This window comes from Bombina bombina, chromosome 6 (genome assembly GCF_027579735.1).
Source record: "Bombina bombina isolate aBomBom1 chromosome 6, aBomBom1.pri, whole genome shotgun sequence".
In the NCBI taxonomy this organism is placed as follows: Eukaryota; Metazoa; Chordata; class Amphibia; order Anura; family Bombinatoridae; genus Bombina; species Bombina bombina.
In genome coordinates this window covers 807,283,370-807,308,827 of record NC_069504.1, presented here as the reverse complement: position 1 = coordinate 807,308,827, position 25,458 = coordinate 807,283,370, and positions in this window count along the sequence as shown.

Genomic DNA, 25,458 nt, shown 5'->3' with positions numbered 1-25,458 from the left:
ATCTTGCTGCTTGTATGAAGACTTCTCCCGGTAAGTGAATCCTCGGGGGTTAGTGTTAGGATTTTTTAAGAGTGTATTGGGTGGGTTTATTTTTTAGGTTAGGGCTTTGGGCAGCAATAGAGCTAAATGCCCTTTTAAGGACAATGCCCATCCAAATGCCCTTTTCAGGGCAATGGGGAGCTTAGTTTTTTTTTAGTTAGGCTTTTATTTGGGGGGTTGGTTGTGTGGGTGGTGGGTTTTACTGTTGGGGGGTTGTTTGTATTTTTTTACAGGTAAAAGAGCTGATTTCTTTGGGGCAATGCCCTGTAAAATGCCCTTTTAAGGGCTATTTTTAGTTTAGTGTAGGCTAGGTTTTTTTTTATTTTGGGGGGGCATTTTTATTTTGATAGGGCTATTAGATTAGGTGTTATTAGTTTAAAGATCTGTAATTTGTTTTTTATTTTCTGTAATTTAGTGTTTGCTTTTATTTGTGATTTAGCTAACTTAATTTAATTTATTTAATTGTATTTAATGTAGGGAATTTATTTAATTGTAGTGTAGTGTTAGGTGTTATTGTAACTTAGGTTAGGTTTTATTTTACAGGTAAATTTGTATTTATTTTAGCTAGTTAGTTATTAAATAGTTAATAACTATTTAGTAACTATTCTACCTAGTTAAAATAAATTCAAACTTACCTGTGAAATAAAAATAAACCCTAAGCTAGCTACAATGTAACTATTAGTTATATTGTAGCTATCTTAGGGTTTATTTTATAGGTATGTATTTAGTTTTAAATAGGAATAATTTAGTTAATGATAGTAATTTTATTTAGATTTATTTAAATTATATTTAAGTTAGAGGGTGTTAGGGTTACACTTAGATTTAGGGGTTATACACTTAATATAGTGGCGGCGACGTTGGGGGCGGCAGATTAGGGGTCAATAAGTGTAGGTAGGTTGCAGCGACATTGGGGGCAGGAGATTAGGGGTTAATAAATATAATGTAGGTGGCGGCGATGTTGGGGGCAGCAGATTAGGGCTTAATAGGTATAATGTAGGTGGTGGCGATGTTCGGAGCGGCAGATTAGGGGTTAATAAGTATAATGTAGGTGGTGGAGATGTCCAGAGCGGCAGATTAGGGGTTAATATTTAACTAGTGTTTGCGATGCGGGAGTGCGGCGGTTTAGGGGTTAATATGTTTATTATAGTGGCGGCAATGTCCGGAGCGGCAGATTAAGGGTTAAAATGTTTATTTTAGTGTTTGCGATGCGGGTGGGCCTCAGTTTAGGGCCGGGGTTAATAGGTGGTTTTTTGGGTGTTAGTGTACTTTTTAGCACTTTAGTTATGAGTTTTATGCTACAGCGTTGTAGTGTAAAACTCATAACTACTGACTTTAGAATGCGTTACGGATCTTGTCGGTAGAGGCTGTACCGCTCACTTTTTGGCCTCCCAGGACAAACTCGTAATACCAGCGCTATGGAAGTCTCATAGAAAAAAGGGTTTACAAACTTTACGTAAGTCGGTTTGCGTTAAGGCAAACAAAGTGTGCGGGACACCTATACCTGCAAGAATCGTAATAGCAGCGGGCGTAAAAAAGCAGCGTTAGGACCTGTTAACGCTGCTTTTTTACCTTAACGCACAACTCTTAATCTAGCCGATTGAAATTAGTACTTATAAGTACAAAATATAAAGTGTAATTATCTAAACATTTTTGCACTACAGATTTCTTTTTTTCCCCCTGCAACTTAAAAGGTGACAGCTTATATCAAAATGATCAAAACACAAATTACTCTGAAAGGAAAACCCAGCTTATTTTCATTGATAATTGCACCAAGGCAAAACGTTTTTTTCACGTTTGTGGTGGCAACAGGGCCGCCATCAGGGGGTGACAGGGGTGACTCCTGTCAGGGGCCCAATGAGCCAGGGGGGCCCCATGAGGCAAGAACTAAAAAAGAAAAAATTTTTTTTTTTTTTTTTAAATTTGGGCAGCCACCAGTGGGTACTACAGCAGAGTGCTAATTGAGCATGGGAAATGTTATTACAAGGAGTAAAGTATTAGCATTTGAGAGGATTTCTTAGTGTGCACTAAACCACTATGCGCAGTGTGAGACAGACTTGGCACTTTGTACAGTGTATGCCTGAGTCAGACGGCAGATCACTTTCATTTGCAGAAGAGGTAGTACTTACTTAGCAAATGTTTTTTATTTCTTTGTGCAATTTTGGATTGTAACTTCAGTGTGGTAGTAGTTGTTTGGTGGGGCTAGGGGTCCATAAAAACACATTTTTTTTAGCAGCAGTGTATTTATGATTATTTGACAATGCTGTAGAAATTCTATATTTAAAACCATACAGAAATGTTTCCTCCTCAATACACAAATGGTAGATGCCCTTTTGGCAGATATGCAAAATATATATATATATATATATATATATATATATATATATATATAAAACATTCCAGTTTACTGCCCCTTTATGCAAGGACTTTCCAGATGCAAGGAGGCATTTTATCTAAGATTTTTACATCTGCATAAAATTTTATACTTTCAGACTAAGATTGCTCAGTGTTTGAAATGAGTCAGGTTAACTTAAAACTGTCCAGTTTACACTACAGCTTAATTTTTAAATACATGCCAACAAGCCTAAATCCTGCATTTAACCAGATCTAATGATATGAGTACCACAGCTTATGGTTCCACCAAGACCATATAGAGTACAGCATTTTCAAAATCCATAAGTACAGCTGAAAATTTGTACACTATATTTGAAGTGGTGTCTTGGTTGGGGAAAATGGGGAAAAAACAAACAAACATATGTCAACCTTTTAAAGGTATTTTTCTTCATCTAGCCATCTGCCCAGTTCATTAATGTACAATTTTGAATTCACAGAATTATTTTTGTTTGCACATTTACAAATATGATTCTTTAAAAAGTGATCTCTTAATTTCTAAACATTTTTTTATCATGCATGTCACACACTGTTGAGATAGGGGATGTGAGTGTTTCTGTGGGTGTTTGTGTTTATGTCTTTGTGCTTTGGTTTGTGTCTCTATGAGTGTGTATGTATTTTTTATCTGTGGGTCTCTCTGTGAGGGTGGGTGTGTATGTCTTTGTGCATTTTCTGTGGATGTCTGTGAGGGTGTGTGCATATGTCTTTGAGCTTTTTCTGTGGGTGTCTCTGTGAGGGTGTGTGTATGTTTGGCTTTGTGTATTTTCTCTGGATGCCTCTGTGAGGGTGGGTGTGTATGTCTGTGTTTTCTGTGGATGTCTCTGTGAGGGTGTGTGTGTGTGTGTGTGTGTGTGTGTGTATGTATGTATGTATGTCTGTGTTTTCTGTGGATGTCTCTATGAGGGTGTGTGTTTTATGTGAGTGTCTCTGTGAGGGTGTGTGTGTATGTCTGTGTGTTTTCTGTGGATGTCTCAGTGAGAGTGTGTGTATGTATGTCTTTCTGTGTTTTTTATGTAGTTGTCTCTCTGTGTGTGTATGTCTTTGTGTGTTTTCTGTGGGTGTCTGTGTGTGTATGCCTTTGTGTGTTTTCTGAGGCTGTCTCTGTTGGTGTTTCCTTGGGTGTATGTGCAAGTTTGAGTTTGTGTGTGTGTGTCCATTGTCTGTTCCTTTTTAGGACATTTTGACCTTACTACTAATTATTCACATCTTTCTACAGACTTTGAGACTAACAAGACCTTTCCGGAAGTAACCAATCCACCATTTAACCTTTAAATTATTGTTTAGGCAGTTCAGGGCCCTTCCTTTCAGCCACTGCATGCTGTTATAATTTAGTTGTCATCTTCCTTTACAAAAAGATAATCAGAGCTCCATATTTTGTTTTCCTAAATCTCCTTTTTTTTTTTTTTTTACAAAACTGTAGTTTACCTCATTACTTGTCAGGTCAATGTAAACAAGTGCTGAGTGTCTGTTTGGGTGTCTGTGTCTGAGTGTGTTTCTTTGTGTGTCTGCTAAAGTGTCTATATGTGAATCCTTATGTGTGAGTGTGTTTGTGTGTTTCAGTGTATGAGTGTGTCTGTGTGTGTGTGTGTCTGTGTGTCTGTGTATGTTGCAACCTTTACAACATTTCCAAGTTTAAATAGACAATTAAGAATAAAGTGCATATACGTTTTAGTCACTTGGTCAAAAATTGCACATGTCAAAGGAGGGGGGGGCCTGATCAATGGTTGAGTCAGGGCCCCCAAAATTTCTATTGGCGGCCCTGGGTGGCAAACTTTTGATTATTAGACCCTATGTGTACTGTTTAACTCCTGCAAAGGGATTAAACACAGGTCTAGCCCTACAGAGCAGCTATCTGAACCTAAAGTATCCTTTAAGATTCACAACAGTACCTTTTGGAAGTGTCCAAAATGAATCTTGAGTGATTAGTTCACTGATGTCAGCTGGAATATGCTTATCCCCGTTTGTGGGGCTGGTTCCTCCCGGTGCAGCTTCGGATTAGTCAAAATAATCCTAGGACATTGCTCCTGGTCTTTTCTTGTGTGTGGACAGTCATCGCGGTAGTACGAAAGGGCAGTCCGGACGCCTTGTACTTACCTAGAACGGCTGACAGGAACGGTTTGTCATTTCTGCTCCAGCGCACACAAAGAATTTGTACACAGGCTCATATTATTTTTAAATCTTGTAAGTGCAACATTATAAGTTGCGTGTGTATTTTAATATAATAAAATCTTCACTTGAATCGTGCCCTGGTGCGCTTCTGTTTCTTTCTTCTTTTTCATAGATTTGATAAAAGAAGGGAAAATAAGTGTCTTAAAATTGCATGCTCTATCGGCTAGATTTAGAGTTTGGCGTTAGCCGTCAAAAGCAGTGTTAAGGGGTCCTAACGCTGCTTCTGGCCGCCCACTGGTATTTAGAGTCAGGCAGGAAAGGGTCTAACACTCACTTCCCTACCGCGATTCCAGGCTACCGCAGGTCCCCTTACGCCAATTGCGTATCCTATCTTTTCAATGGGATCTGCCTAACGCTGGTATTTGGAGTCTTGGGAGAAGTGAGCGGTAGAGCCTCTACTGACAAGACTCCTAACGCCAATAAAAGTCAGTAGAGCTTTATGGGCTAACGCCGGAATATAAAGCTCTTAACTACTGTGCTCTAAAGTACACTAACACACATAAATTACCTATGTACCCCTAAACAGAGCACCCCCCCCCCACATCGGCGCCACTGTAATAAAAAAATGTAACCCCTAATCTGCCGACCGGACATTGCCGCCACCTACGTTATACTTATGAACCCCTAATCTGCTGCCCTTAACATCGCCGACCCCTATATTATATTTATTAACCCCTAATCTGCCCCCCCCCAACGGCGCCACTACCTAACTACACTTATTAACCCCTAATCTGCCGACCGGACCTCGCCGCCACTATAATAAATGTATTAACCCCTAAACCGTCGCACTCCCGCCTCGCAAACACTAGAATAAATAGTATTAACCCCTAATCTGCCCTCCCTAGCATCGCCGCCACCTACCTACAATTATTAACCCCTAATCTCCCGCCCGCACCTTTACCGCTACTATAATAAAGTTATTAACCCCTAAACATAACTCTAACCCTAACACCCCCTAACATAAATATAATTTATATTAAATGAAATAATATTCCTAAAATTAACTAAATTATTCCTATTTAAAACTAAATACTTACCTATAAAATAAACCCTAATATAGCTACAACAATATAATTAATAATTACATTGTAGCTATTTTAGGATTTATATTTATTTTACAGGCAACTTTGTATTTATTTTAACTAGGTACAAAAGCTATTAAATAGTTAATAACTATTTAATAGCTACCTAGTTAAAATAAATACAAAATTACATGTAAAATAAATCCTAACCTAAGTTACAATTAAACCTAACACTACACTATCATTAAATTAATTAAATAAATTACCTACAATTACCTACAATTAAATACAATTAAATAAACTATTCTATAATACAAAAAAAACACTAAATTACAAAAAATAAAAAAGAATTACACGCAGTTTAAACTAATTACACCTAATCTAAGCCCCCTAATAAAATAAAAAAGCCCCCAAAATAAAAAATTCCCTACCCTATTCTAAAATACAAAAGTAATCAGCTCTTTTACCAACCCTTAAAAGGGCTTTTTGCGGGGCCTTGCCCCAAAGTAATCAGCTCTTTTGCCTGAAAATAAAAATACAATACCCCGCTCTCAACATTACAACCCACCACCCACATACCCCTACTCTAACCCACCCAAACCCCCCTTAAAAAAACCTAACCCCCTGAAGATCTCCCTACCTTGAGTCGTCTTCACCCAGCCAAGCCGAATTCTTCATCCAAGCGGAGCAAGAAGATGTCCTCCATCCGGTAGAAGTCTTGATCCAAGCGGCAAAGAAGAGGTCCTCCATCCGGGCGAAGTCTTGATCCAAGCGGCAAAGAAGAGGTCTTCCATCCGGGCGATGTCTTCTTTCAAGCGGCATCTTCTATCTTCTTTCTTCCAGATCCATCTTCATCCCGCCGATGCGGAACATCCTTCTTCCCCGACGGACTAACGACGAATGAAGGTTCCTTTAAGGGACGTCATCCAAGATGGTGTCCTTTCAATTCCGATTGGCTGATTCTATCAGCCAATCGGAATTAAGGTAGAAAAAATCTGATTGAAGTTCAATCATATTGGCTGATCCAATCAGCCAATCGTATTTAACTTGCATTCTATTGGCTGTTCCGATCCTTCTTCCCCGACGGACTAACGACGAATGAAGGTTCCTTTAACGGACATCATCCAAGATGGCGTCCTTTCAATTCCGATTGGCTGATAGAATTCTATCAGCCAATCGGAATTAAGGTAGAAAAAATCTGATTGGCTGATGCAATCAGCCAATCAGATTGGAGTTCAATCTGATTGGCTGATCCAATCAGCCAATCGTATTGAACTCGCATTCTATTGGCTGTTCCGATCAGCCAATAGAATGTGAGTTCAATACGATTGGCTGATTGAAAGGAACCTTCATTCGTCGTTAGTCCATCAGGGAAGAAGGATGTTCCGCGTCGGCGGGATGAAGATGGATCCGGAAGAAAGAAGATAGAATGCTGCTTGGAAGAAGACATCGCCCGGATGGAAGACCTCTTCTTTGCCACTTGGATCAAGACTTCGCCTGGATGGAGGACCTCTTCTTTGCCGCTTGGATCAAGACTTCTACCGGATGAAGGACATCTTCTTGCTCCGCTTGGATGAAGAATTCGGCTCGGCTGGGTGAAGACGACTCAAGGTAGGGAGATCTTCAGGGGGTTAGTGATAGGTTTTTTTAAGGGGGGTTTGGGTGGGTTAGAGAAGGGGTATGTGGGTGGTGGGTTGTAATGTTGGGGGGGGGTATTGTATTTTTATTTTCAGGCAAAAGAGCTGATTACTTTGGGGCAAGGCCCCGCAAAAAGCCCTTTTAAGGGCTGGTAAAAGAGCTGATTACTTTTGTATTTTAGAATAGGGTAGGACATTTTTTATTTTGGGGGGCTTTTATTTTATTAGGGGACTTAGATTAGGTGTAATTAGTTTAAACTGCTTGTAATTCTTTTTTACTTTTTGTAATTTAGTGTTTGGTTTTTTTTGTATTATAGAATAGTTTATTTAATTGTATTTAATTGTAGGTAATTGTAGGTAATTTATTTAATTAATTTAATGATAGTGTAGTGTTAGGTTTAATTGTAACTTAGGTTAGGATTTATTTTACATGTAATTTTGTATTTATTTTAACTAGGTAGCTATAAACAAATACAAAGTTGCCTGTAAAATAAATATAAATCCTAAAATAGCTACAATGTAATTATTAATTATATTGTAGCTATATTAGGATTTATTTTATAGGTAAGTATTTTGTTTTAAATAGGAATAATTTAGTTAATTTTAGGAATATTATTTCGTTTAATATAAATTATATTTATGTTAGAGGGGTGTTAGGGTTAGGGTTAGATTTATGTTTAGGGGTTAATAACTTTTTATAGTAGCAGCGACGGTGCGGGCGGGAGATTAGGGGTTAATAATTGTAGGTAGGTGGCGGCGATGTTAGGGAGGGCAGATTAGGGGTTAATACTATTTATTCTAGTGTTTGCAAGGCGGAAGTGCGGCGGTTTAGGGGTTAATACATTTATTATAGTGGTGGCGAGGTCCGGTCGGCAGATTAGGGGTTAATAAGTGTAGGTAAGGTACGTTGGGGGGGCAGATTAGGGGTTAATAAATATAATATAGGGGTCGGCAGTGTTAGGGGCAACAGATTAGGGGTTCATAGGGATAATGTAGGTTGCGGCGGTGTCCGGAGCGGAAGATTAGGGGTTAATAATAATATGCAGGGGTCAGCGATAGTGGGGGCGGCAGATTAGGGGTTAATAAGTGTAAGGTTAGGGGTGTTTAGACTCGGGGTTCATGTTAGGGTGTTAGGTGCAGACTTAGAAAGTGTTTCCCCATAGGAAACAATGGGGCTGCGTTAGGAGCTGAACGCTGCTTTTTTGCAGGTGTTAGGTTTTTTTTCAGCCAGCTCAGCCCCATTGTTTCCTATGGGGATATTGTGCACAAGCACGTTTTCCCAGCTTACCGCTACCATAAGCAACACTGGTATTGAGAGTTGAAGTGGAGCTAAGTTAGGCTCAGCGCACCCTTTTTTGAGCCTAACGCAGCCCCTCAGACAACTCTAAATACCAGCGTTGTTGGAAGGGTGCGTTGGGAAAAAAAGCAGCGTTAGCTACGCGGGTCTTTACCGACAAAACTCTAAATCTAGCCGTATGTAAATAATGAAAGTTTACTTTTGACTTGTATGTTCCTTAAAAAACAGCTTAATGCTGAGGCAGTATAGTTTGACCTGCAAAGCTAAAATAATTACTTCCTGCTTTGGTAAATAAATGTATATTTGGTTACAGATATCTTGGCAGATTCTCATTATAAAGAAAAATACACACAACACACAAAAGTTCTGGTGTAGCAAGATATTGGAGTCAAAGTGTAATGTTAAAGGCTCTTATGTGGGATATAAAAGGCAGCTTCAACCCAGATACCAACACTAAACAGCTCATATGGGAGCAAACCTCACCTCCTCAGCAAAGGCACACAGCGTCCGGCTGATTTGTAAAACGCTCTTCGATTCTGGCAAACCCGGTCGCCAGGAACCATCTGCCACACATACCTCAGTAGAGACCAGTCCCGGGACGTAAGCACGTAGAACCGCGCTCCCCTCCTGGGGCCGGTCGATCTTGCAGAGTATCCAATACACGGACAAGAGTGCCGAACTGCTGGGGGTGTGTCAGCTATAGGTAAGCGATAGCCAATCACCACATCCAATAGCGAAAAAACACTTCTCTCAGTATGGAAGGTAAACAATGCAGGTGCAGAGCCTTGAGATCCAATAACGATCTGTCCTGTAGCAATAGGTGGACCCCTCGTAGTCCACAGAAGCAATAACAAATGAACAAAGGGGCTCTGGATCACCGTGTAGGTTAACCATAAAAACATTCTTTATTGGAAACCATTTAAAATTACACACACAGGAGGTAGTGACTGGTCTTACGCGTTTCGGCGAACTGCTGTAATCATAGACCTAAAGAACGTTAGTCAATTAGCAATTTAAAAAACATGTAAAACACATTCATTGGTTGGACGGTGATCAAACGCCTGCTGTACCTGAACACATGATTTAACCCTTACAGTGGATAAGGACAAAGATTGATACACATAAAGATAGCAGAACATAATACATTATAATGTTAATGCATACAAGAGAAAAAAATATATTGATGCATATAAGAAAAAGAAACAAGATGTTACTATATTTTTTAGAGATGAGTGCACAAACATTTATGCAACATGCGTAAAATGTAACTCACAGCTTTATCTCACATTTACTTAGATTTATATTGCACAAATTCTGTTTGCTAGAGAAAAATGTTTTTTGTTAGCTTGAGGAAAATATATATATATTCGAATATGGAAATTTGCAAATATACCAGTATACAAATATGCATGCGTGTATGTCAACACTATCGTGAAGATAAAGATAAAATTAAGGAAATATTTAACATAAATTGCAAGAATATAAACATACACGCATGCATATATGCACTCACAGGGAAACAAAAACTCATTCCCAATAATTAATTACATCAAATTCCTAATTAAAGCCGTTTGGTAGTAATGTGGACAACTTAAAAATCCAAAACGCTTCCTGTCTAGATAGAATTTTTTACTTATTACCTCCCCTTTTTGGATTGTTGATTCGTTCAATAGCACACAACTTGAAGCTTTTTACACATCCTCCATGTATATCCAAAAAATTGCAAAATCTTTAGAGTCAGAGCAAATTCGTTTAGCTCTGACAAATTGACTTTTTGCTCTGATTCTAAAGATTTTGCAATGGAAAGCAGGAAAATAAAAAGTCGCCTCTCAAACAGAGGTTACTCAGCTATCCTCCTAAATAACATGTCTACACAAGTTGATCTCCTGAATGAGTGTGATGACAAAATTGAGAGTACTAGTAGCAGAAAAACGAATGAATAAAATTAAAAATGATGATGGTGACATGGTACCTCTTTTTATTACCCAGTATTCTACTCAATACTCTTCAATTTGTAAAATCATACACAAATATTTCCCTATTCTATATGGAGATAAATCTTTGAAAAAAGTAGTGGAATCAGGTTTCAAATGTGTGTATTCTAGAGTCTTAACACTTGGCAATATGTTGTCTCCCAGTCAACTACCCAGTACTCGCCCTTCTAGTACTTGGTTAACCACCAACGGTACCTTCAGATGTGGTAACCGATGCTGTAAGGCCTGTGACTACATTAAAGTAGGTAATTCCTTTCAGTCATATACCACTGGCCAAACCTTTGACACAAAACGGTGTATAAATTGTTCAGCGTCCTTTGTGGTATACCTGGTGGAATGTACAGTCCACAATTTACAGTATGTTGGTATGACCACAAGGGACGTTAGAACAAGAATCAGAGAACACCTAGGGTACATTAAAAATGAGTCACGCTGCTCAGAACTCTCCAGACATTTTTTGGATATACATGGAGGATGTGTAAAAAGCTTCAAGTGGTGTGCTATTGAACGAATCAACAATCCAAAAAGGGGAGGTAATAAGTAAAAAATTCTATCTAGACAGTAAGCATTTTGGATTTTTAAGTTGTCCACATTAGTACCAAACGGCTTTAATTCGGAATTTGATGTAATTAATTATTGGGAATGAGTTTTTGTTTCCCTGTGAGTGCATATATGCATGCGTGTATGTTTATATTCTTGCAATTTATGTTAAATATTTCCTTAATTTTATCTTTATCTTCACGATAGTGTTGACATACACGCATGCATATTTGTATACTGGTATATTTGCATATTTCCATATTCGAATATATATATATTTTCCTCAAGCAAACAAAAAACATTTTTCTCTAGCAACATAATTTGTGCAATATAAATCTAAGTAAATGTGAGATAAAGCTGTGAGTTACTTTTTACGCATGTTGCATAAATGTTTGTGCACTCGTCTCTAAAAAATATAGTAACATCTTGTTTCTTTTTCTTATATGCATCAATATTTTTTTTTCTCTTGTATGCATTAACATTATAATGTATTATGTTCTGCTATCTTTATGTGTATCAATCTTTGTCCTTATCCACTGTAAGGGTTAAATCATGTGTTCAGGTACAGCAGGTGTTTGAGCACCTTCCAACCAATGAATGTGTTTTACATGTTTTTTAAATTGCTAATTGACTAACGTTCTTTAGGTCTATGATTACGGCAGTTCGCCGAAACGCGTAAGACCAGTCACTACCTCCTGTGTGTGTAATTTTAAATGGTTTCCAATAAAGACTGTTTTTATGGTTAACCTACACGGTGATCCTGAGCCCCTTTGTTCGTTTCTCATTATAAAGCTTGTGCATTTGTTTTGTTACAAATGCAAACTCATGATGAAAACATGGATATTCACAAAATGAATGTCCGAACGAATGCACTAACTAATTTAAAGAAAACAAACAAATACTAATTAAATTTGTTTCCTTTAAACTAGCTTTAAAAGCTTAAAAATGTACCGGTAGCTTGCTGAAGAGCCGTGTTAAAGGGACAGTAAACTTAAAAAATAATCACCTAGATTATGTGTTTTGCACTAAACAGGGTGCGAAACTAATGCCAAAAAAGTTGCGTTATTTCACTTCCTTGTGCTGTGCGATATGGTGGCATTAAGCTCCATACCGCACAAAAGCCAAGGGCTGCTTTGACGTGCTCATGCACGCTTTCCCCCATAGACATCAATGGGGAGAAAGTGTTAGAAAAAAAACTAACACCTGAAGTGCGGAATGAAAAATCTCTGTAACCCAACCCCATTGATGTCTATGGGGAAAAAACATTACGTTTAAACCTAACACCCTAACATAAACCCCAAATATAAACACCCCTAATCCGCTGCCCTGACACCTAAATAAAGTTATTAACCACTAATCTGCCGCTCCCAACATGGACACTACTATAATAAAGTTTTCTAACCCCTAAACCTTCAGCCTCCCACATCGCTGCCACTATAATAAAGTTATTAACCCCTAAACCTCCCACATCGCTGCCACTAAATAAACCTATTAACCCCTAAACGGCCAGCCCACCAGCCCGCCACATTGCAAAACACTAACTTAAACTATTAATCCCTAAACCTAATACCCCCCTAACTTTAAATAAAATTACAATATAACTATCTGTGAGGAGTATTTCCTCTAAAAGAGTTAAATAAGTGATCTCAGCTGCAGACCTGGATTAATGTGTGTACCACTTTCAGTTTTGCAACTAATACTTATAATTAGTAGCTTTTGTAGAGAGTGGAATTTATCTTTGAATTCGTATTATGATCCTGAGATAGTTACAAGTTGTTACTTGTGTTATGAAGATCGTTACTTAACATAAATATTGCAATGGTGATTTGTTAGTAATAATGCAGGGTAAGAAATGTTTGAAATAGTTAGTGCGGTATAGACTGAGCATTAGCTTTCCCAGATCTAAGTTGCGGAACACAATGTGTTAAAGCACACAGAGATTTCCTGGCAGTGAGTGTGCTTCAAACAATTCTAAGAGCTGCGGATTCCTGTCAGCGTCTGAGAGCGGATCTGCTGGGAGGCGTTAGCTAGCGGTGGTTTGACTGACAGCTGACGTCAGACGCTACCGCTGTTAGGCTGAAAACCGGGATGTTGAGAAAGACCGTATCTCCAGTAAATGTGAACCCGGTTTATAAATACCCTTGGTTGTTGGTGGGTCAATGAAGGAATGCTTGTATCAAGTTAGGTGAATTCTTGGAATACAATTGAGTTCAGTTATGTGAAGCGTAGCGGTGCTGGGCTTCAGGGATTGTGAGAGAGAATCCCTCTTTGCATAAGGAGGTTAAAAGTTGAAGTGATCTTGTGAAATTCGAAGTTGAGACTTCATGAGGTATCCACTTGAGAGTGGAAGATGATAGGTTTGCTTACTTCAGCAGGAGCTTAGCTTAACAGTAACTTTCCTGAGTTAGGAGACAAAAAACTAAGCACTAGGAACAGGGTGTGGTTAGAATTTAAAGGCAACAGGTAGGTGGTTCTGTCATAGGTGGGAGGATACAAGGAATTCCTAACATCTCCCCCTCCCAGGAGAGACAGCCGGTGTCAAGGACCCGGACGATCCGGATGTCGGCGGTGGAATATGGAGACCTTCCTCGGAGCGTGAACATTATGCGAAGGCTCCCATGAGTCATCATCTGGAGAATATCCAACCCACCTCACCAGGTATTGTAGTTGATTGTTACAGAGTCTGGAATCCACAATGGATTCAACCTCATATTCTTCCGACTGTGGACATGATACTGATGGAGGCAGGATTGACCCCTGAGCTCTGGTGGTTGTATACGGTTTAAGCAATGACACATGAAATGTCGGATGTATTTTCATGGAGTCGGGTAACTGTAGAGTAACTGCGTTAGGGTTTATGATCCTAATTATGGGGAATGGTCCAATGTATAATCCGCTTAACTTTTTACTGGGTATCCTGAGTTTAAGATTTCTGGTTGAGAGCCATACTAGATCACCTACCGTGTATGTTGGGGCTGGTCTTCTACGAAGATTGTAATAATGTTGTTGTTTTTCCTGGGATCTTTTAATATTGTCCTGTAATGTTTTGAACACGTCTCTATGTGTTGCTGCGAAATCGTTGGCATTTGGACAGTCAGATGTGTTTACATTTGGTATACCAGCTGTTGGGTAGGAATTAGGATGGAAACCATAATTAGCCTGGAACGGGGACATCTTAGTGGAAGCATTTTGTGAATTATTGAAGGCGAACTCTGCTAGAGATAGATATGTGAGCCATTGGTCCTGTTGGTATGCGCAAAAGCAACGGAGGTACTGCTCCAACCATTGATTCACCCGTTCTACTTGCCCGTTGGTTTGTGGATGAAATGATGTTGTAAGACGGTGATCCATTTGAAGCTGAGTAGTGAGAGACCTCCAAAACCTAGAGGTGAACTGGGTCCCACGGTCTGAAGTGAGAACCCTTGGGAAACCATGTAATCTGACTATGTTGTCAAGGAAGAGTCGTGCGGTCTCAGAAGCGGATGGCAGCTTATGGAATGGAACAAAGTGTGCCATCTTAGTTAGCAAGTCCACAACGACCAGAATGGTATTCATACCTGATGATACTGGGAGTTCGACGATGAAATCGAGGGAAATGTGATGCCAGGGTTGTGATGGAACGGGTAATGACATGAGCTGTCCATATGGAGGGTGTTTTGTAGCCTTTGACGTTGCGCATATCGCACATCCTTGTATGTATTGCTTGATACTTTTTGCCATTGATGGCCACCAGTAATATCTCTGCAGATTTTCCAGTGTTCTTCTCTGACCAGGATGTCCAGCGAGAGGGGACTCATGATGAAGTTGTAGCAAAAGAGACCTAAGAGTGTGGAGTACATATAGCCTTTTGTTATGGTAGAGTAATCCTTCCCTGTCTGGTTCTAGATCAAATGAGCCTTGCTCCTGGTCAGTCTTATAAGATTCCTTGAAGGCTTTCAGTAAATAAGGCGTTAAACCAATAAATTTATTTGCTGGGATTATAGAAGTGATCTCTGATTGATACGCAGGTGGAGGATCTTTTCTTGAAAGAGCATCGGCTTTTCCATTCTTAGAGGATGGTCTGTAGACTATGTGGAAGTTGAATCTTGTGAAGAATAGAGACCATCGGACTTGTCTGGATGAAAGTGACTTACTTGAGTGGAGGAATTCAAGATTCTTATGATCTGTGTAAATAATGACTGGTTGTATTGTACCTTCCAAAAGATGTCTCCAATTTTCTAATGCTTTTTTGATCGCAAGAAGTTCCTTCTCACCTATGGGGTAATTAATTTTGGAAGGACTGAGGACTTTAGAGAAGAAAGCAACTGGATGAAGTGGTTCAGTGGCTGATGTTCTTTGTGAAAGGATGGCACCTATGGCGTACTATGAGGAATCTGTCTCCAAGATGTACTGTAGTTTAGGGTCTGGAAATCTGAGTATTGGTGCAGAGGTAATGCTGTTTTTTAGGAAGTCAAAGGCTGATGCTGCTTCACTTGTCCAGTGGAACTTGGACCTAGAACTAGTAAGTTGAGTTAGAGGTTTCGCCAATTTAGAAAATCCTCTCACAAATTTTCGATAGTAATTGGTGAAACCCAAGAATTTTTGGAGATCTTTCTTGTTTCTAGGCGGTTCCCAGTTTTTAATAGTCTGAACTTTGTCGTCCTGCATGCTGATTCCGTTGGGTGAGATGTTATAACCCAGGAATGAGATCGTATTAGTGTGGAACTGACATTTCTCTAGCTTTACGTACAAGTTATGTGTACGCAATCTAGACAGAACACTGCGAACGTGTTTTATATGCTCTTCATAAGTGTTGGAATAGATAAGGATGTCGTCCAAGTAGATGACGATGCAGACATCCAGAAGGTCTCTAAACACATCATTTATAAAATGTTGGAAGGTTCCGGGGGCGTTGCAGAGCCCAAATGGCATGACCAGGTATTCAAAGAGACCATATCAGGTCCTGAAGGCAGTCAGCCATTCATCGCCTTCGCAAATCCTTATGAGATTGTAAGCACCACGTAAGTCTAGTTTTGTATAAATGGTGGCTTCTTGGAGACGCTCTATCAGCTCTGGGATCAAGGGTAAGGGGTAACGGTTTTTAATTGTACGTAGGTTGAGTTCTCTGTAGTCTATAATGGGGCGTAACGATCCATCCTTATTCTTGACGAAAAACATGCCTGCCCCAGCCGATGAGGTTGAGGGACGGATGAAACCTTTACGAAGATTATCTTCTAAATATGTCTTCAGATGTTCCAATTCCGGAGTTGATAACGGATATAATCTACCATAAGGTATCGAAGAACCTGGTTTAATGTCAATCGGACAATCGTAAACACGATGAGGAGGCAAGGTCTCTGCCTCCACCTTTCTGAAAACATCAGCGAAGTCTGAATACACCTGTGGAACCTGTATATCTGGAGATGGAGTCGAGAGCAAAGCAGTATTACTATAACATGTATGTTTGCAGTACTCTGATCCAAAAGCTATCTTTAAAGTTGTCCAATCGATAGTTGGTTGATGTGTTCTACACCAAGAGATGCCTAGAACAATAGGGAAGAGTGGGGAAGGAATAACATCAAACTCAATGAATTCAATATGACCTGTAGTTGTACGTACACATAGTGGAATGGTTTGATGTGTTATAGGTCCACTTGCAATAGAGGACCCATCAATGACACGAATGGCTACAGGTATTTGCTTCAACACACAAGGGATTTTATTATATTTCACAGTAACAGCATCAATAAAGTTCCCATATGCTCCTGTGTCTATGATGGCTTCAGATTGTAGGCTTCGGTGGTCCCACTGCAAAGATACAGATAGTTTACAGTATGAGTGAGAAACAGGTATGGATGCTGTAATAGAGAAGAAGTAACACTTACTTTTCTTTGACCTAGATTTGGAGTTTGGCGTTAGCCGTGAAAACCAGCGTTAGAGGCTCTTAACGCTGGTTTTAGGCTACCGCCGGTATTTGGAGTCACTCAAAATAGGGTCTAACGCTCACTTTTCATCCGCGACTTTTCCATACCGCAGATCCCCTTACGTCAATTGCGTATCCTATCTTTTCAATGGGATCTTTCTAACTCCGGTATTTAGAGTCGTTTCTGAAGTGAGCGTTAGACATCTAACGACAAAACTCCAGCCGCAGGAAAAAAGTCAGTAGTTAAGAGCTTTCTGGGCTAACGCCGGTTTATAAAGCTCTTAACTACTGTACTCTAAAGTACACTAACACCCATAAACTACCTATGTACCCCTAAACCGAGGTCCCCTCACATCGTCGACACTCGAATATTTTTTTTTAACCCCTAATCTGCCGACCGCCACCTACGTTATCCTTATGTACCCCTAATCTGCTGCCCCTAACACCGCCGACCCCTGTATTATATTTATTAACCCCTAACCTGCCCCCCACAACGTCGCCTCCACCTACCTACACTTATTAACCCCTAATCTGCCGACCGCAAAGTGCCGCCACCTACGTTATCCTTATGTACCCCTAATCTGCTGCCCCTAACACCGCCGACCCCTATATTATATTTATTAACCCCTAATCTGCCCCCCTCAACGTCGCCTCCACCTGCCTACACTTATTAACCCCTAATCTGCCGACCGGACCTGAGCGCTACTATAATAAAGTTATTAACCCCTAATTCGCCTCACTAACCCTATCATAAATAGTATTAACCCCTAATCTGCCCTCCCTAACATCGCCGACACCTAACTTCAATTATTAACCCCTAATCTGCCGACTGGAGCTCACCGCTATTCTAATAAATGTATTAACCCCTAAAGCTAAGTCTAACCCTAACACTAACACCCCCCTAAGTTAAATATAATTTAAATCTAGCAAAATTAATTAACTCTTATTAAATAAATTATTCCTATTTAAAGCTAAATACCTGTAAAATAAATCCTAATATAGCTACAATATAAATTATAATAATATTATAGCTATTTTAGGATTTATATTTATTTTACAGGTAACTTTGTATTTATTTTAACCAGGTACAATAGCTATTAAATAGTTAAGAACTATTTAATAGCTAAAATAGTTAAAATAATTACAAATTTACCTGTAAAAGAAATCCTAACCTAAGTTACAATTAAACCTAACACTAGACTATCAATAAATTAATTAAATAAACTACCTACAATTATCTACAATTAACCTAACACTACACTATCAATAAATTAATTAAATAGAATTGCTACAAATAAATACAATTAAATAAACTAGCTAAAGTACAAAAAATAAAAAAATATTTACAAACATAAGAAAAATATTACAACAATTTTAAACTAATTACACCTACTCTAAGCCCCCTAATAAAATAACAAAGACCCCCAAAATAAAAAAAATGCCCTACCCTATTCTAAATTACTAAAGTTCAAAGCTCTTTTACCTTACCAGCCCTGAACAGGGCCCTTTGCGGGGCATGCCCCAAGAAATACAGCTCTTTTGCCTGTAAAAAAAACATACAATACCCGAGCCCCCCAACATTACAACCCACCACCCACATACCCCTAATCTAACCCAAACCCCCCTTAAATAAGCCTAACACTAAGCCCCTGAAGATCATCCTACCTTGTCTTCACCTCACCGGGTATCACACCAATCCGTCCAGAAGAGCTCCTCCGATGTCCTGATCCAAGCCCAAGCAGGGGGCTGAAGAGGTCCATGATCCGGCTGAAGTCTTCATCCAAGCGGGGCAGAAGAGGTCTTCCATCCGATTGAAGTCTTCATCCAAGCGGCATCCATCCGGAGCGAAGCGGCAGCATCCTGAAGACCTCCACCGCGGAACATCCATCCTGGCCGACGACTGAACGACAAATGACGGTTCCTTTAAATGACGTCATCCAAGATGGCGTCCCTCGAATTCCGATTGGCTGATAGGATTCTATCAGCCATTCAGAATTAAGGTAGGAATATTCTGATTGGCTGATGGAATCAGCCAATCAGAATCAAGTTCAATCCGACTGGCTGATCCGATCAGCCAATCAGATTGAGCTCGCATTCTATTGGCTGTTCCGATCAGCCAATAAAATGCAAGCTCAATCTGATTGGCTGATTGGATCAGCCAATCGGATTGAACTTGATTCTGATTGGCTGATTCCATCAGCCAATCAGAATATTCCTACCTTAATTCCGATTGGCTGATAGAATCCTATCAGCCAATTGGAATTCGAGGGACGCCATCTTGGATGACGTCATTTAAAGGAACCGTCATTTGTCGTTCAGTCGTCGGCCAGGATGGATGTTCCGCGGTGGAGGTCTTCAGGATGCTGCCGCTTCGCTACGGATGGATGCCGCTTGGATGAAGACTTCAATCGGATGGAAGACCTCTTCTGCCCCGCTTGGATGAAGACTTCAGCCGGATCATGGACCTCTTCAGCCCCCCACTTGGGCTTGGATCAGGACATCGGAGGAGCTCTTCTGGACGGATCGGTGTGATACCCGGTGAGGTGAAGACAAGGTAGGATGATCTTCAGGGGCTTAGTGTTAGGTTTATTTAAGGGGGGTTTTGGTTAGATTAGGGGTATGTGGGTGGTGGGTTGTAATGTTGGGGGGCTTGGGTATTGTATGTTTTTTTTTACAGGCAAAAGAGCTATATTTCTTGGGGCATGCCCCGCAAAGGGCCCTGTTCAGGGCTGGTAAGGTAAAAGAGCTTTGAACTTTAGTAATTTAGAATAGGGTAGGGCATTTTTTTATTTTGGGGGGCTTTGTTATTTTATTAGGGGGCTTAGAGTAGGTGTAATTAGTTTAAAATTGTTGTAATATTTTTCTTATGTTTGTAAATATTTTTTTATTTTTTGTAACTTAGTTCTTTTTTATTTTTTGTACTTTAGCTAGTTTATTTAATTGTATTTATTTGTAGCAATTGTATTTAATTAATTTATTGATAGTGTAGTGTTAGGTTAATTGTAGGTAGTTTATTTAATTAATTTATTGATAGTTTAGTGTTAGGTTTAATTGTAACTTAGGTTAGGATTTATTTTACAGGTAATTTGTAATTATTTTAACTATTTTAGCTATTAAATAGTTCTTAACTATTTAATAGCTATTGTACCTGGTTAAAATAAATACAAAGTTACCTGTAAAATAAATATAAATCCTAAAATAGCTATAATATAATTATAATTTATATTGTAGCTATATTAGGATTTATTTTACAGGTAAGTATTTAGCTTTAAATAGGAATAATTTATTTAATAAGAGTTAATTAATTTCGTTAGATTTAAATTATATTTAACTTAGGGGGGTGTTAGTGTTAGGGTTAGACTTAGCTTTAGGGGTTAATACATTTATTAGAATAGCGGTGAGCTCCAGTCGGCAGATTAGGGGTTAATGTTTGAAGTTAGGTGTCGGCGATGTTAGGGAGGGCAGATTAGGGGTTAATACTATTTATGATAGGGTTAGTGAGGCGGATTAGGGGTTAATAACTTTATTATAGTAGCGCTCAGGTCCGGTCGGCAGATTAGGGGTTAATAAGTGTAGGCAGGTGGAGGCGACGTTGTGGGGGGCAGATTAGGGGTTAATAAATATAATATAGGGGTCGGCGATGTTAGGGCAGCAGATTAGGGGTACATAAGGATAATGTAAGTAGCGGCGGTTTACGGAGCGGCAGATTAGGGGTTAATAATAATATGCAGGGGTCAGCGATAGCGGGGGCGGCAGATTAGGGGTTAATAAGTGTAAGGTTAGGGGTGTTTAGACTCGGGGTACATGTTAGAGTGTTAGGTGCAGACGTAGGAAGGGTTACCGCATAGCAAACAATGGGGCTGCGTTAGGAGCTGAACGCGGCTTTTTTGCAGGTGTTTGGGTTTTTTTCAGCTCAAACAGCCCCATTGTTTCCTATGGGGGAATCGTGCACGAGCACGTTTTTGAGGCTGGCCGCGTCCGTAAGCAACTCTGGTATGGAGAGTTGAAGCTGCGTTAAAAATGCTCTACACTCCTTTTTTGGAGCCTAACGCAGCCTTTATGTGGTCTCTCAATACCAGAGTTATTTTTATGGTGCGGCCAGAAAAAAGCCGGCGTTAGTTTTTCGGGTCGTTACCGACAAAACTCCAAATCTAGCCGTTTGTCTTTTGAAGAAGAGGACAATCAGTCACAGAGTGGGACAGGTTAGCACAGTACATGCACAGCTCGTTAAGTCTTCTGCGAGTTCTCTCTTGAAGTGTTAACGGTGCCCTCGCTAAGCCAACCTCCATAGGTTCAGGGGTAGATCTTGGAGATGAGGAAAGTGACACAGAAGGTGTGGTTCTGGTGAAAGTATCTGAATGTCCTCTTTCTGATCTTCTTTCCCTTAACCTTCGGTCTATTTGGATTACCAAGGACATAAGGAGTTCCAGTGTCTTTGGTAAATCAGTGCGAGCTAGTTCGTCTTTGATGTTATCAGCCAAACCTAGTCGAAACTGATTTCTTAATGCAATCGGATTCCATTGGGAATCTCTGGCGTATTGTTTAAACTCACTAATATAATCTTCTACTTGGCGTTTTCCTTGCTTCAAGTTTCGCATAGAAGTCTCAGCTGATAGTTGTGCATCTGTATCCAGATAGAGTTCATCCATTTGAAGGAAAAAATCATCTAGGGATCCCAGTATTGGCTGGTTAGTCTCAAAAGAGGCATCTGCCCATACGCGGGGTTCACCCCTGAGAAAAGAAATAACGGTAAGCACCTTTATTCTTTCAGTGCAATAAGTCTTTGGTTTGAGACTGAATAATAAGATACATGCAGTCTTAAACTGACGGTACAATTTTCTGTTTCCAGAGAATGGTTCTGGTAGGGAAACAGTTGGCTCAGGAATAGGGTCTGGTTTTTGTGTCATAGAGTCTCTAATAATTCTTCTCAGAGACTGGTTTTCAATTTCTAACTCTCTTAATGCTATTCCCATCTGATCAACACGTTGTGATAGAGTGTACACAAATTGTGGAAGGTCTGCTGGATCAGTTGTCATGGCTTAGTTTTTCTGTGAGGAGTATTTCCTCTAAAAGAGTTAAATAAGTGATCTCAGCTGCAGATCTCGATTAATGTGTGTACCACTTTCAGTTTTGCAACTAATACTTATAATTAGTAGCTTTTGTAGAGAGTGGAATTTATCTTTGAATTCGTATTATGATCCTGAGATAGTTACAAGTTGTTACTTGTGTTATGAAGATCGTTACTTAACATAAATATTGCAATGGTGATTTGTTAGTAATAATGCAGGGTAAGAAATGTTTGAAATAGTGCGGTATAGACTGAGCATTAGCTTTCCCAGATCTAAGTTGCAGAACACAATGTGTTAAAGCACACAGAGATTTCCTGGCAGTGAGTGTGCTGCAAACAATTCTAAGAGCTGCGGATTCCTGTCAGTGTCTGAGAGCGGATCTGCTGGGAGGCGTTAGCTAGCGGTGGTTTGACTGACAGCTGACGTCAGACGCTACCGCTGTTAGGCTGAAAACCGGGATGTTGAGAAAGACCGTATCTCTGGTAAATGTGAACCAGGTTTGTAAATACCCTTGGTTGTTGGTGGGTCAATGAAGGAATGCTTGTATCAAGTTAGGTGAATTCTTGGAACACAATTGAGTTCAGTTATGTGAAGCGTAGCGGTGCTGGGCTTCAGGGATTGTTAGAGAGAATCCCTCTTTGCATAAGGAGGTTAAAAGTTGAAGTGATCTTGTGAAATTCGAAGTTGAGACTTCATGAGGTATCCACTTGAGAGTGGAAGATGATAGGTTTGCTTACTTCAGCAGGAGCTTAGCTTAACAGTAACTTTCCTGAGTTAGGAGACAAAAAACTAAGCACTAGGAACAGGGTGTGGTTAGAATTTAAAGGCAACAGGTAAGTGGTTCTGTCATAGGTGGGAGGATACAAGGAATTCCTAACACTATCTTTAAATAAATAAAAATTTACCTGTGAAATAAAAATAAACGAAACATTAAACTATAAATGAACCTAGCATAACTATTCTAATAAAATAAAAAAAAATACTACCAATTAAAAAATCTAAATTACAAATTAAAAAATAATAACACTACAAAAAAAACTAAATTACAATAAATAATAAACACTAAATTATGAAAAATAAAAAAACACTAAGCTTACAAAAAAAGATAAACAAAATTACACCTAATCTATCTATTGGGTACTTGTCTATCTATTGGGTACTTGTCTATCTATTGGGTACTTGTAAAGTTCAAACTAATCACCCGTGAGGGTCTCAAGGTGCTATGGGAGGGGGGGAGAGGGGGCTAAGGGAAAATGATTCAGTCGAAGAGCCAGGTCTTGAGGTCCTTCCTGAAGTTTGTAAGGGAGGTGGATTGTCTGTGGTGCAAGGGGAGGGAGTTCCATGACCTTGCTGCCATATAGGAGAAGGATTTTCCTCCAGCTGTTTTTTTCTTGATGCGGGGGATGACTGCGAGTGCTTGGTCGGCAGAGCGGAGTTGTCTGATACTGTGGTTGATGTATTCAGGACCGATATTGTGGAGGGCCTTGAATGCATGGGTTAGGAGCTTGAAGGTGATTCTCTTGTTGACGGGGAGCCAGTGTAGGTTCCTTAGGTGTTCGGTGATGTGGTTTTGATGAGGGATGTCGAGGATGAGTCTGGCCAAGGTGTGGGAGATGCGTTGGAGTCGTTTCTGGAGCTTGATGGTGGACCCGGCAGAGAGTGTATTGCCATAGTCCAGTCAACTACTGATGAGGGCGTGGGTGACAGATTTTCTAGTTTCGGTGGGGATCCACTTGAAGATTTTTCGCAGTAGGTGGAGTATGTGAAAACAAGTCGAAGAGACGGCGTTGACTTGGCGGTCCATGGAAAATGATGAGTCGAGGATGACGCCTAGATTTTGTGCGTGGTGTGTTGGAGTTGGAGGGTGTCCGAGGGCTGTGGGCCACCAGGAGTCATCCCATGCAGATTTGGTGGGTCCGAGGAGGAGGATTTCTGTCTTGTCAGTGTTGAGTTTGAGACGGTTGTTGTTCATCCAGGTGGCGATTGTTGTAAGTCCTTCGTGGACGTTTTTCTTGGTGGTGGTGGGGTCTTGGGTGAGTGAGATGATTAACTGGGTGTCATCGGTGTAGGAGACGATGTTGAGGTTGTGTTGTCGGACGATGGTGGTGAGGGGGACCATATAGATGTTGAAGATGGTGGGACTAAGAGAAGAGCCTTGGGGTATTCCGCAGATGATTGCTGTGGGATTGGAGGAGAAGGGTGGTAGTCTGACTTTCTGGGTTCTGCCGCTGAGGAAGGAGGTGATCCATTCCAGGGCCTTATTGCGGATGCCGGCATTGTATAGGCACGTGAGGAGGGTGCTGTGGGCTACAGTGTCGAATGCGGCTGAGAGGTCTAGAAGGATGAGGGCAGTAGTCTCTCCTTGGTCAAGCAGGGCATGGATGTTGTCTGTGGCGGCGAGGAGGGCGGTCTCGGTGCTGTGATTGCTCCTGAAACCGGATTGGGAGGGGTCCAAGATGTGGTTGGTCTCGATGTGGTCAACAAGTTGTGCGTTGATGGCCTTTTCAATTACTTTGGCTGGAAAGGGGAGTAGAGAGATGGGACGGTAGTTTTTAGGATCTATAGGGTCAGCTGTGGGTTTCTTCAGCAGGGGTTGAATATGTGGTGCGGGCATGGGTCTGAGAGTGCTCCGGAGTGGATAGATTTCATGATTCTGAGTGTGTCCTCTGTGGTGAGGGGGATCCAGGTAGTCTGTAGACAGTGGCGGGTGGTGGGTTTTGGTGAGGTGGGGATGGGTGGATCTGGGGTGAGTGGTGAGTTCTGGAGCTTGAGGCTGTCGTAGATGTTGATGATCTTGCGGTGGAAGTAAGTAGCAATGTTGTCACAGAGGTCCTGGGAGGGTGGGATGTCGTTAGTATCACTGTTGGGTTTGGAGAATTCCTTGATGACTGTGAACAGCTCCTTGCTGTTGTGGGTTTTGGTGTGGATTCTGTCTAGGATAGCGGTTTTCTTTGTGGTTTTGATGAGGTGGTGGTGGGTGATGTTGTTCCAGTTTCTACGGGGCAGGTGGTGATGCTGGAGGTGTGTGGTGGGTTTGTTGAAGGAGAAGTGTTTACAGTGATGGTCAGTCCAGTGGAGTTCAGTTATGTGGTTGACTGAGATGTGGTTGCCTGCGGAGAAGATCGGGTGGAGGGTGTGTCCAGCTATGTGGGTTGGGGCATTTACAAGTTGCTTCAGTCCAATGGTTCCAAGGTTTTCCAGGAGGTTGGTGGTGTTGTGGTCATTGGGGTTGTCTCGATGGAAGTTGAGGTCGCTGAGTAGGATGTAGTCCTTTGAGGCAAGGGCGTGGGGTGCAAGGTGGTCAGTGATTGAGTCACAAAAGGCGGGACGTGGTCCTGGAGGTCTGTAGATGAGGGTGCCATGGAGGGTGGTGTTGTGGTGAACCTTGATTTTAAAGTGTA